The sequence below is a fragment of the Amblyomma mixtum genome, chromosome 1 (genome assembly GCF_055824585.1).
Source record: "Amblyomma mixtum isolate Tamu chromosome 1, ASM5582458v1, whole genome shotgun sequence".
NCBI lineage: Eukaryota > Metazoa > Arthropoda > Arachnida > Ixodida > Ixodidae > Amblyomma > Amblyomma mixtum.
The window spans coordinates 17,804,517-17,817,363 of record NC_143012.1 but is presented as its reverse complement, the minus strand read 5'-3'; the positions used below and the strand labels follow the sequence as shown (position 1 = coordinate 17,817,363).

Sequence of the window (12,847 nt, the reverse complement as noted above, 5' to 3'; positions counted from 1 at the left end):
CTTATCTCTTTCCCATCCTCTCTTTTGCTCCAAATGTTTTCAGAATGAAGCAAAAATGATAGTCTTCACCCCTCGACTGCTATACAGGATTCCACCTAAGACTTGGTGCAGTTTTTAAAGAATAGGCTTTTTCAGTTAGCATAGCACTTTTTTTCTGCCTAGCATTGTTTGGAGTGTGTGCATCGGAATACACCAAGACGTACAACTACCAGGCTGGTTAACTAATATTCAATTTTTTAAATACTGTTTGAATGATTATTTCTTGAGTGCTGTGCCGCCCGCCGTAAGTAATATTGATATCAGTTTTTATAATTTCGAAAACTTGTTACTCTCGCCGCCGTCGGTCAACGAACGTGGGCCATTTTTCATGCCATTGGAAAATCGCGCGTCTACGGAGAGCGAGCAGCGGCGTCCATCAAACCGGCGCTCATGCCACGTGGCAGTCTACCCCGCCGGTGCTGGGTTGTGGGGAACGGGTGAGCATAGCAGAGTGGGCTGAACTGAGATTGTCACGTGCCTCGTGGGCCGCAGTGACGCGATTTAATCGGCGTCACTGCGGGAAGTGTGCCGGGAAGTGTGCCGTCCGCGGGCGGAGAGCGCGTCGTTTCAGCCAGGGTTGCCAGGTCCTAAATTTGGAAGTGTCTCCTGCGACCCGGTCGCAATAACGCAAGCGTTATTTTCACCCGTGACGTCGCATCCGGTTTGAAAAATGACGCCACGTCCGGCCATTTTTTTGTTGTTTTTGTCATGTTTGAGCCGAGCTACAGCCGAGCCGAGCATTGCTTGCAGTAGGAGAATGGCCGGACGGTGGGAGCTACGCGCGCTCGTGTTGCCCGTGAGCAATTTCTCTGTTCTTCCTGTCTTTTGGTATGTATGTACTGTATGTATTGAGTGATTGCCCGTTATATGGCATTCGGCATTTCATTTTGAACTTCCTTGCGCCCGAATATTTTGTGTTTGCAGATCACCCAGGGCTAGCACTGAGCCCGCTTGCCCGGCAGTGGACACAAAGGCCCTAAAGGTGAGACTCGTCTGTTTTATCCTGAGTTCTGCTCAAAAGCTCAGTGCAGTTCGACAGAGAAGGATATGCGCTGAGTATGTTTTTGTACCTTTTGTCAGCCCGGCCCAACGTAAGTTTTGGTCATGTAAAACAGGCATGGTTAGCGTGCGCCCGAAAAAAAGGCGGGAAACTTTTGACAACAGTCCAGTTGAACTAACCGTTTATGCGGTGAGTTTTGTGCGCGGTCCGATTTTTTGTGCCCCCGCTAATAGGAAAGTGTATAGATTACTGATTTAATGGTTCATTTTACAGTTGTGTTGCTGTTTATCCATACGAGCCGCTTTCCGAAACAGGGGCACTAATTGCGGCGAGCTAAGCGATTACGCTTTGGTGTCTGCAGCGCGTAAACTTGTTCTTTTAAATTTATCTTCATTTCAGAAAACGGCACTTGAAAAACCGAAATGCAGTTTACTTGTAGGCACGGACCTTCCCGATTCCTGCATCGAGTCCGGCGTTCTCTTGCTGGCGCAGAGGCTGAACAAAATGGGACGATAGGTGAGCTCTCCACCTCCTGAGAATTTTAAAACTAGTGCTGTGCCACCTGCACTGAGCTTCGGTATTACACGGGGAAGGTGCTTGGACCCACATAGCTAACTAGCATGGAGCGCATGAGGCAACTGGAAAAGCAAGCTTTCTTTTAAGGCCTCTAAGCTTAAAAGCTTATTACAGGTGATACTGCAAAGAGGCCTTAAGAAGGGGAACATTGTGGACAAAGTGCTTGATGTCCTTTGATATTTTGGAAGCTTGTGAGTTGCATAAAGCTCACAAGGCACTGTTGCAGTGTGTGACAGATCATTGTGGTAATGATGATTATGTGGCCATTTGCTTTGCACGGGTGAGTGGCAGTTTTTCGCCCTGGCTGTCAAGTAGAAAGAAAAAACAAAAAGAAAACGAGGGAACATTAACTCTTAATGTGGCTTTCACCTGCAGACCCCAGGTGACCAAAGCCTGCCCGTATAGTGAACAAAGCAACTCTGCTGTTACGGATCTAGTAAATTAGAGTTTTGAAAGTGGGCCTCCTGCTGTGAAACCGGGAACGTTTGTGCCCCTAGAGACAAACAGAGGCGAGAAGCCACAGGCGAATGTAGGTAGGACAGGTAGCTGAACGAGGGGAGTAGTTCCCATATTTGAAGAACACATGGAAAGACAAGGACGAGGCGTTATTTGTGTTGTTCCTTCTATGTTTGTCTCTTTTTTTTTTTTTTTTTCCCCACAAGTTAAAAGTCGATATTTGTTGTAGTTTCACTTTTTGAGGCAGCCAAAAGATAGAGCACAGGGATGACTCACACAGCATTAGTGTTTTCGTTTCGTTCCTACTGTTTTGTGTACTTGCACCTCTTGACCTGAAATGTGGCATTGTCATGATCTTACGTGGCGCTATGCTGATAAAGGATGTGTGCGGCACACCTATGGGTGTATGGCGTTCAGGTTCAAGCACCAACGTAGAGCTTCCAGTGCAGCAGGAATTATGAGAGGAAAAAAAGCCTCAAGGATGGGGATGGGCAGTTTAGCACTTCAGTTTGCTTTTTGTGAAAAATTCTGTGGCAGGAGGTTACATGTCAGCCCACCCCTTATGTAATGCTGCCTTTGGGCCGTTGAGGTACAGATAAACTGATAAATAAACAACAAAAAGTAGTTTCTGTTCAAACAGTATAATTTGCAGCTTTGGTGGAGGATTTTCTGTGGCCCCTTCAGGGAGCGTTTACCCAGAAATTGTAGTTATTCCTTAATGCCTCTTGGTCCGAAGAACCAAACAGTAATCAATTGCCCTCATGCCTCTTGATGAGGGAATCTGAGAGGTCGAAATGATAATTTACCATAGCTGTGAACAGTAATGGCTGGGTGTATCGCCGGAGAGAACAGAGGTCATCCACTGGACTGAGTGGTAAGAATTTCGGGTTGGTTAAAGCACAGATGGCGTAACATCATATCGCCAGATCTTGCACTGTTGGTGTGTGTGATTGTTGCGGTGTGTGTGGCTGGTGAGCTGTCAACTTGGGTGTGACAAAAGTTGTAAGCTCAGCCAGACATGCCTGTGCTGTTTGAGCTCTGGGCAAGAGCTTTGAGCGAGGCCACTGCATTGTGTCCCTGTTGTACATTTGGCTTTTGTGGTGCTCCAACTTCCTCCTTCCCCCACCTTTGCTCGGAATGTCGCCATGGGAGTGAGAGAAAGTGGTGTGATGTAATTAGAGCAGTGGCATGGCCATAGGATCCACCCGCACAGTACCACTTATAGGTTGTTTGCTGGTTTGGCACCGCGGTCAGGATTGAGGTGAGTTGTGAGTGGGCCACTGTGGAAAATGACATTAGAGCAGCAGCAAACATGGCACCAATGGTGGAGAGCAAACTTTGATGTCTGTGTTGCCATTGTTGTCAAAGTTATCTGTGAGGCCATCAAGGGCAGCACCTGTTCTGAATACATCGCATAGCAGTAGATCAGAACTTCACTTTTACACTTGGGTCATGGGCCTCACTGCAGGAGGTGTATCAGTCAATTCAGATTTCACGTTGAGACGCATTAAATTCAGCAACCTTACTACTCATAAGTACAGTGAAACCTCATTAAGGCGTACCTCGTAGCACTGCAGAAAAACTATGTGCAAAGCGGCAATATGCCCAAACTGAAAGCGGCCTGAATATATCCACTTATACCCCTGTCACACTAGCAAATTTAATGTCATTCGAATCGAATGACATTAGCACCTAATGTCATTAATCTACTTCTACACGGGAACATGTAATGCCATTAGGTTCGAATGACATTTGCCATCGAATGAGTTAGGGGAACTCATTCGCATTCGGTCTCTAATCGAATGTGCACTCTTGACACCAGATACGCAGCAGGAACAAGCGACGCGAAAAAATAATGTGCACACTGCGAAACTTAGAAAGTGCATTTATTTAGTTCTGATGAAAAAGGTTAATGTTGGTGTGGATCTGTTCACACTAGAGGCTGTCGTGGATAGCTATTACTCTTAGTCTCAGCAGCGGCCGAGCGTGAAGCAGCGTCTTTCCCGCGACCGTCGGTCATTTTGGGTTGCGTGATTCTTGTTGGTAGGCGTGCCATATTCGTTAAGCTCGAAGGTACTTAAAGACGTAACTGAGCAGTTCACCTTTTGGAAGTCATTTCCAAGCTCCGCGCGCCGCCATGTCAGCCATTTTGTTTGTTTACATTTATCGGATTGTGGCTGACTGTACTTGGCTTTCGTTGGCTAAAATGGTGCAGAATGGCCGGAAATAATATTTTAAGCTTATAATACGGCACACAAATGTTCTCACCCGCTTTTGAAACACTGCACAACAATTTCAAACATCTTTTATGCGCGCTGATGTCGTTCGGTTGGACTATTTTTTTTCACTGATCGTCGATGCCATCATTTTCGAATGACATTCAATGCATCGAATGACATTAAATTTGATAGTGTGACAGGGTTATTACCTGGTAAAAAATGATTCCTGATCAATTTTTTAAAATGTGCACACGAAACCTTTTAACTGCATAGCTACCGTTCAGCCTCGAATGTGGCTTGAGCAGGGTATGTAATCCGAAGGCAAAATAACCGCTGGTCCTTAAGGGTCTTTAAAGAAAGCAAGCATAGCAGGGGGCGGCAGAAAGGTACATGGGCGGATAAGATTAAGCAGTTTGCCGGGATACGGCGGCCACAGCTGGCGAAGGACAGGGTTAATTTGAGATGACAAGGGAGAGGCCTTTGCCCTGCAGTGGGTGTAGTCAGGCTGATGATAATGATGACACCGCCATCCTGCTGCAGAACATCTGCAAAGAGCCTTTCACAGGCAGCGCGGCTGTCAATACTGAGAGCTTCGCCCTGATGTGAGACACGCTGCAGCTTATTTCATTTAGGAAGCACGCTATCCATGAAAACGTTGGTAATATGAACGCAGTGAGATGGGGCTGTACCACAGCTGCACAGTGGCGCAGATCAGCCAGCAACGCAGCAGTGGTAGGTGCGGCGCATGGAGAAAAACTGAAATCTCATGCAGAAAGGCCAAGTCATGTGACAGCGATAAGCAGTAGCTATAGCAGTGGCACATCTGCATGGCTAGGGTCGTGGCTGCTCGTACACCAGCACCTGCAAACAGGCTAGTGACGAGCCTCCGGTGTGGTGGGGACAGGCTGGCACCCCCCTTTCCTTACGATGGGAGGGAAGAGTTCTCTTTCCAGATGCGTCAAGCAGCTGCAAGTAGGCTAGGCATGTCAGCAACATGTCTTATTATGTCAGTGTGGCGTATGCGTGAAAGCACTTATGAACTTTCCTTTTAAATAATATGCATTTTAAAAAAACTGTGCAGCCAGTAGTTTTTTAAACTTTGGCACATCCGTATCTTTAACTTCTCTCAGTATTGGTCACCTGCTACAAAACTGGAAATCTGCTCCTAATAGAATTTTGGCTTGCTACAAAGACTGCTCCAAAATGCTCGTGGCCATTCCCTCCTCTCCACATGCTGTGTGGTGTGTAATATTCATTTTTCCCATGGGCATTGTCACATATGGCAAGCTGGGTGGTGTATCATTGTTTGCGTAAGAACTTAAGGGCACTGAGAAATTCCCTAGGCAGACGCTTGGCCACCCACTGATTTCAAGGTGATTGCACTCTGCTTTTCAATGAATGCTAAATCGTGACGCGATGGTGTCTGCAAATTTTTTTGCCACCTTCCCCCCTTTTTTTTGTCTCTTTCTTTTATTATTTTTTTCTTGGATGTTGCGAGTTCTGTTTATTATGCAAGAAGCTTGAATTAGCAGCTTCGAAAAATTTGATTGCTGGTCTGCACACGATTGTCTCCATGTCCAGGTTTTGCACTATTTCCTAATCCCTGGCGTTTATTGGCACTTTCACTTCATTAGAACTTTTGTGGGTGTGTGTGCTGGCACAAATTTTGGAAAGCTCCTTTTCTAGCGCTTGCAAGTTCTTTCCATGTTTTCGTTTTTCATGGGGCGGGAGCTTCATGGCACATCCAGTCCATCAACCTTGACGTTTTCAGATACTTTGTCCCATTGCACTTGTGTAGTGTGGAGGAGCCGCCACTGCTGTTAAGGTATTTCTAACCATGTGCTTCTTTTCCTCCATTGTTTCAGCTTGTTCCAAGGAGTCCCCAAGAGCTCTACGAGATCACATCACTTATCGCGTAAGTGATGTGGATTTCCAAATCCACTTTGTGGAATTTCTACCACTGCCTTTTGTAATTGTGGCCATTTCTGATTGGAGTGCATTTTGCTTTAGCTGCAATTGAAGGCTTTCAATTTTTTGTAGTTGCCAATCCAGAGCTTTTAGTATTTCAGTAAAACTTTCTGCTGGGCGAGTTGGCTGATTATACTAGTATGTTGTAGACTGAAGAAGTTACTGTACTCATCGCTCTCAAAAACACTTCCATGTTTGCACATGTGCAGTTGGTTGCTAAATGTATTATGTGACTAGAATTTGTTTACATTCTGAGTGTAGGTGCTAAGAAATTGTGTAATCTGGGAATGTATTGACTGGAAGAGATGGAGTATAACTCCATGGAACATTTTTACTTGCAATTTTGAGCGTATGCACCAGGACTCTATCAGTGAGGTTGAACTGCGGCTCAGTGGTTATGGTGCTTGGCTGTGCTGACCCGAAAGACGTGGGTTCGATCCCGGCCGCGGCGGGATTGAACCCGCCTGTTAATGTCATGACCATTATGCAAATTGTTTTGGCAGTAGACGTGGACACTATATGTTGTTCTTTGCTGCTGTTCTGCTTCAAATCTAACATTGACAACACAGCCGTGGCAAGGTACAACAATTGCACACATTAGGTTTCAGAGCGTGTTGAGCATGAGGTAGGTTCTCTGAAAGTAGGCCAAAATATAGGTTTTAATTTAGTTTCTTAGTGAGCTACTTCTGTTCGCTATCTGACGTGACTGGCTTCTGAATTGCAAGTTAGGGTAGAACTTCTTAGCTCTTTGGGGGGCATCATTATTTGACAGCATTAGCAAGACCATTTACTTGCTGTGTATACTTGGAAAAAGCATGCCACCACCACCTCTGCTGGTTGTAATGGTGTGATTCGTTGGCAGTACCGTTAACAGGATGTTGCTTTAAAATGTTGCTGTTTCGCTTTTGTGAAACTTGTGTGATGTTCCATTCACAGAGAGCTGATGCCATTGCTGCCCCAAGATGGCATCTTTGTGGTGGACTCACTCCTTGTAAAGCCCAACGCCCACCAGACCGATGCAGTGCTGTGGAAGTGGAGGGATGATGGAGGGCTATGGCACCCATACTCTTCCATTGACTGCAAGATCATTGAGGTTGGTGCCTGCATGTTCACTTGTGGCTGCTATTTTACAACTGCAACCATTTCATACTATGTCCTGGTTCACAAATGAGCAAGCGCTGGGCTGCGTACGCTCATCACCTTTTCACTGTTTATGCCTTGCACTGCCTGTAGTGTGATATTGAAAGTTGAACTACAGCGTAATCCGCTTACGATACCAGATATAACTATATAGTGCTTAAGATGCTTTGTCTCCTTGCTTTTTTTTTTTCATACCCTTCTCCGCAGTGCTCAGGTTTATTTGGGCAAAGTATCGAAAAATGATGACTAGCTTGGCTGGCATTTCCTCTTAGTCTCTGAATGGATCATGCCGTCAGAATTTGACGAAATTATGGACATGTACACCAGGGAATTGTTTTATAAATTTATCCAGGATTTATATTGTGAAGAAAAATAGCGTAAGATGCATAATTTTTGCGTTTGTTATACGGCAGATTACACGAACCAAGAACAAAATAGCAAGGTTCTACTGTATTTCTCTGAAGGGCTGTGATGGCTTTGCAGGGTCTGTAGCAACCTTGAATCATCAGGGGAATTTTCTTTACCTGGAGAAATGAGGGAATTGTGAGGGATACGATCAAGAAAGTGGCCAAGTTAGAAAAAAGGACTGGCTGAAATTAACGCAGTGGTCTGCCGCAAGTTTCGACGGTACTGCGAGTGCCCAGCACACGGTCTCTCCACATCGGCGTGGCATATTTTTGCTTCTAACATGTATGAGGCATGGCAGCCTGTCTGTTTTAGGTGTCTTTTTCTTGTCATCCATGATGTGAGCATTGTATATACTGGTTCATTCTGTACAGATTCCTGGACTCGACAGTAAATTTGCCACCCTAGCGTGGCATCAAAATCAGTCGAGAAATCTTGCTCTCGGGCCTCGTCAATCTTGTAGGCCATTGCAGAAACAAACAAATAGAGGCTAGTTTCTCTGCGGTTTGAGCTGTGATGAGGTCATGGAAAGCTGATATTTTTTATGAAAATCTCTTGGTTAGTTATATGGGGTTTTATGGCGCATAAGCAACTATGGCTATCATGCGCCAAACACAAGGAATTCTCTTGGTGCTTGTCCCGTGGCATTGCTGTTGTCGAAAGGGGTGCCAGAGTGAGCACGGGTGCCTTCATTGGAAAGGCAGGAAAGGGCAGTACTTTTCACTGGTAGAAAAACCAACCTTTGAAAGCCTGAGATAATCTCTGGCAGTACAATGAGCAGTTTATGAATCCCCTGAAAGCATGCGGAGTGTTTCGTTTAGATAATTTTCCAGCATTTTCTCAAAGTGGTGCTCTTTGTTTCTTCTGTAAAAGCACATATGACCACCACTCTTATGAACCATTAAAAGAGAGCAGAAACTTGTGAGCATAATTTTTAGAAACTTCCAGATCTAAGAGCCCAGATCACTGAGGCACTTCTCATCAGGTGAGAAGGAAAACAGCTGCCGAAATTGCTGCACAGATTCCGAATTGAAATGTGCCAGCATCTGTGGGCCTGTTATGGCATGGGATTCCAGTGTGGTGAAACCCATACACAAGAGTTAAGCGGGCCATGTTCCGTCAGGTACGATGCATCTGGGACAGCATTTCACGGTTGTAGCTGTCTCTAGGTGTCACGAGGCAGCGTGGAAGATGTAGTCTTGTTAAAGCTCTCACTCGCGTTGTAGCTTAAGCTGCTGTTCATTTATTTTTTTGTGTAATCTTTTGTTTCTCAGCAGTGTGCCACATCAGGTCATACGCCTTTTCAGTGTGAACTGGGACAAGAGGAGCATTTCCACTTGCCAGCTTACAAATTCAGGCTGTCACGTTTTTCCCTGCTCACAGTTATGCTTCAGGCAAATTGTACCATTCTACATGATTTCCCCTCATTCATTGAGATGCTCAATAAGCATTAGGTTGGTTTATGGTTTATGGGGTTTAACGTCCCAAAGCGACTAAGGCTATGAGAGACGCCGTAGTGAAGGGCTCCGGAAAGTTCGACCACCTGGGGTTCTTTTACGTGCACTGACATCGCACAGTACACGGGCCTCTACAATTTCTCCTCCAAAGAAGTTCCAGCCGCCGCGGCCGGGATCGAACTCGCGTCTTTTGGGTCAGCAGCCGAGCACCATAGCCACTGAGCCACCGCGGCGGCAATAAGCATTAGGATGTGATATATTATGAGGAGTAAAATATTGGTGTGGAATACTCGGTTTCATTGCTGCATTTTGAGGAAACATGTTTGTATTGTAATTTTAACTATCTGTATTGATATCTGAACTACTCTAGAATATTCAGTTGTATTTGCTATGAATTTTACCGTATTTACTCGCGTAATAGGCGCACTCGCATAATAGGCGCACCCCTAGTTAGGGCGCGAAAAATCAATTTTTTTATTTCCGCGCATAATAGGCGCGCCCCGAACTTGGCACTGTGATCAATACTGTATTTACACGATTGCAAGCCGACGCCTCGCCACCCCCCGCTTCCCAATCTTTATTTTAACAAAGTTTTTGCTGAACTGACTACTAGTCCCTACTAGTGCTGCTGCTGTCGCAGCTGCTGCGGACCCACAGCACGTACAACGACATCGCGTAGAACAGCCGCACACAGTTTTCAGGGATGCTCACTTTAAACGTCTGTTTGGAAAGCTTAATCTCCAGCCGGAAACGTTCCCGAGTTAGGCCCGCGAAAACCTCGGCGCTTGGAGTCGCGTACGAAAATTTAGGGACGCCGCAGTCGCAGCGGCCGCACTTCTCGGCCATGTCGTATTTTCCGACCTGCCGCACGCTTGCCGCGTTCGAGAGCAAACTCCCAGCCGTGTAGCTGTTAAGGTGCTTGCCCGTCGAGCTAAAAAACATCAACGCTCCGCGGCAAAGCCATAAACCACGATAACTATCGCGCTACCGCAAATCCCGGCACTTGACAGCCACAAAAAAAAAAAAAAAAACGAGCTGGAGATGCTGATGGCGATATAGATAGCGAAAGCTCGCGGCGGAGGAAAACGATGATGATGATAAGCTTGGCCTTGGGCGCTCTCTGTGGGCGGCGTCTGGAAGCTCCTGTGCGCGTGTGTGGCCTCCGCGATCAAGCGCTCATTGCGCGCAGCCGGAGCCGATCGCGGAGGCCTCGGTGCGTGCATTCCGAAAGTTTCGGTGCGGCCCTTACACGGACCTTTTAAACATTTTCTTCGCGAGAACGGGGTGCGGCCGTACGCGAGTGCGTTTACGCGGTGTGTTCAATTTTGCGAGTCGAAAAATTTCCGGAAATTTTACCCCGCGTAATAGGCGCACCCTGAACTTTGAGCCGGATTTTCTGGAAAAAAAGTGCGCCTATTATGCGAGTAAATACGGTATTACTATTGTCTGCTTCAAAATGAAAAATTTGATGTTGACACGCACTTGGCAGAGAACATCAAATGCTGGGAAGAATAAAGAAAAGGGTAGCCACCTATAATAAAGAGATGGACTTCGTAAAAGAAGCTTTCTCAAACAGGGAAAGCAAATCTCTTTTCAATGCAGCTTTTGCAGCTTCATTAATTTTTTTCTGTGAATTGATCATGTATACTGTCCATTATTATCGCCACTATGTTTCTCGCTTCAACCGTCGGGAATTCAAAATGAGTAGCTTGCTGGACGCCCAGTTTTAATTTTCTTTGTTGAATGTTCCAGCTCGCCTAGATAGCATATTTAACTCAGGAATGCATTTAGCGGCTACATTTTTGTCTTTTTGTCCGCAGATTTTTGTTATTCCATCCACACTGCAAGGAAACTCGACCATGTAACGCACGCGGAAAGATATTTTCGTGGGATTGGATTCATACTTTATGTGCAATGTGGATAGCACCAATGCGCTGCACTGGGAGCATTTTCATCCAATGCAAGCAGATGCTGCTTTCAGTTGGCATCTAGATCACAAGGAAAGCAAATATTTATTTTAAAAATGCATTGTACAAAACAAATTTTATCTTCTTATGAATGCACAACATACAGTGCGAGATCACCAAAAAAAAACTGCCGGAAAACGTTGCACCCTTTTATCCTTTTGGAATGGGTTGAGTGTTCCAAGTCTAAAAACCAAAGCTGAATACAACGGCCAAATCGCGTATTCCAACAGTGATTGTCCCAAGTGAGCTGCTTGGTTTCAAAACTCAACATTGCCCCTCACCCGCTTGTCTTTGCTAAGCATATCGTAGTACCGGCCGGCAATTCGAAAAGCCCTGCTATACACAGCGTGTGTACGAGAGCAGACGACGCAGCAGTTCCTTTGTCTCTACTTTTGGAGCCCGCGTGACCAGGGTTGCAGCTCTTCCTTGGGAGTGACGTTATTACACACCCCGGCGCTCAGAAAGCGAAACCGCTCAGTATAAGTAACACGATAATAAATTATTTATGGTGCATATATCAATCGTGCAGCATGTATATGTGCCCTGGGGCAATACGCAATGTTTGAAACAAAGACGCTAACGAAAAAATTTGGTGTCCCCCTCCCTTCCCCATTATATAGGTTTTGGGTTTAGCATATGGAGCCTTTGACCTCCTGTTTGCCGCCAGCGTCGGGAGCCACAAAAGGGAATGCAGCTGTGTTGCTGGCTGGCCAAGCTTAACTGCCAAGACTTGATACCTGATAATTTGATCCTCTTAATTAGTACTGGTCTGACCCAGTGAAACCCTTTTGTTGTTTGTCTTGACTATTTTCATTCTCTCTTGAGCTCTGGGCACACTTTTTGTGTGTCGTTCTTCCAGCACGTCTTGAACAATGTTGCCTTTATCTTTTTTTTAAGATCTTTCAAATGTCCATGCACAAGGCCACTACAGGAGTGTGTAGGCTGCTGCGATAGTGTGTTGGGAGATGTCCTAATCTTTTTCTCTCTTGCATGCATTCCATTCTTTGTGTGAATTTGTGGGTTTCTCTTAGTGGTTTATTAGTTGCATTTTACTTTTCTCAGCTTGCCCACTTTTGTTTTCTCTTTTCATGGCATCCAACCCTGCATATGGCTGACACTAGGGGAGGGACTGCAGCAACCGACCTTGCGGGGCGTGGCGTTCTCTGGTCCCAGGCACCTGTTCATCGTTCCAGGCTACTGGCTCAAGAACGTGCTCACAAGTCTGCACCCTGGCCTGCAAGCAGAGTGACAATAGACCTATGTCGGCCGGAACTGCTGTGCCAAATAAAGCATTCCTACCAACATGCCTTGTCAATGATTAATGAAGCGTATGAATAGATTACTAACAACTGGTTGGCCCTATAGACAAACCATGTTACAAAACATTCGGTTGAGACCATACCCAGCCACCACATTGTTTCCTCTGCAGAGCCGCATATTGCCTTTCTGTTCGTGCCCCTGCAGCAGAAAATGCTGCAGAGTTAATGAGGAAAATAAATTTCACTGACAAGCTGCTCAGAGACTACTGCTAAAAGGGTACTGAAGCCCAGTGGAAATGTTAATCAGGTAATGAATGTTTGTGGGCGCTGCACGTGTACTTTCAATGCATAGGAGGGGCCA

General features: G+C 45.8%; 1 long non-coding RNA gene across 2 annotated transcripts; it reads left to right on the top strand.

Annotated features, from left to right (window-relative positions):
• Window positions 1-683: 683 nt before the first annotated feature.
• Window positions 684-12,529, top strand: LOC149365604 (uncharacterized). Of its 2 annotated transcripts, XR_016292545.1 has the most exons (5): window positions 684-1,021; window positions 1,439-1,555; window positions 6,156-6,205; window positions 7,195-7,351; window positions 12,349-12,529. It is a non-coding gene; the product is annotated as an uncharacterized LOC149365604 (long non-coding RNA). The 2 variants fall into 2 exon arrangements; XR_016292571.1 differs by lacking the exon at window positions 6,156-6,205.
• The last annotated feature ends 318 nt before the right edge of the window (window positions 12,530-12,847 follow it).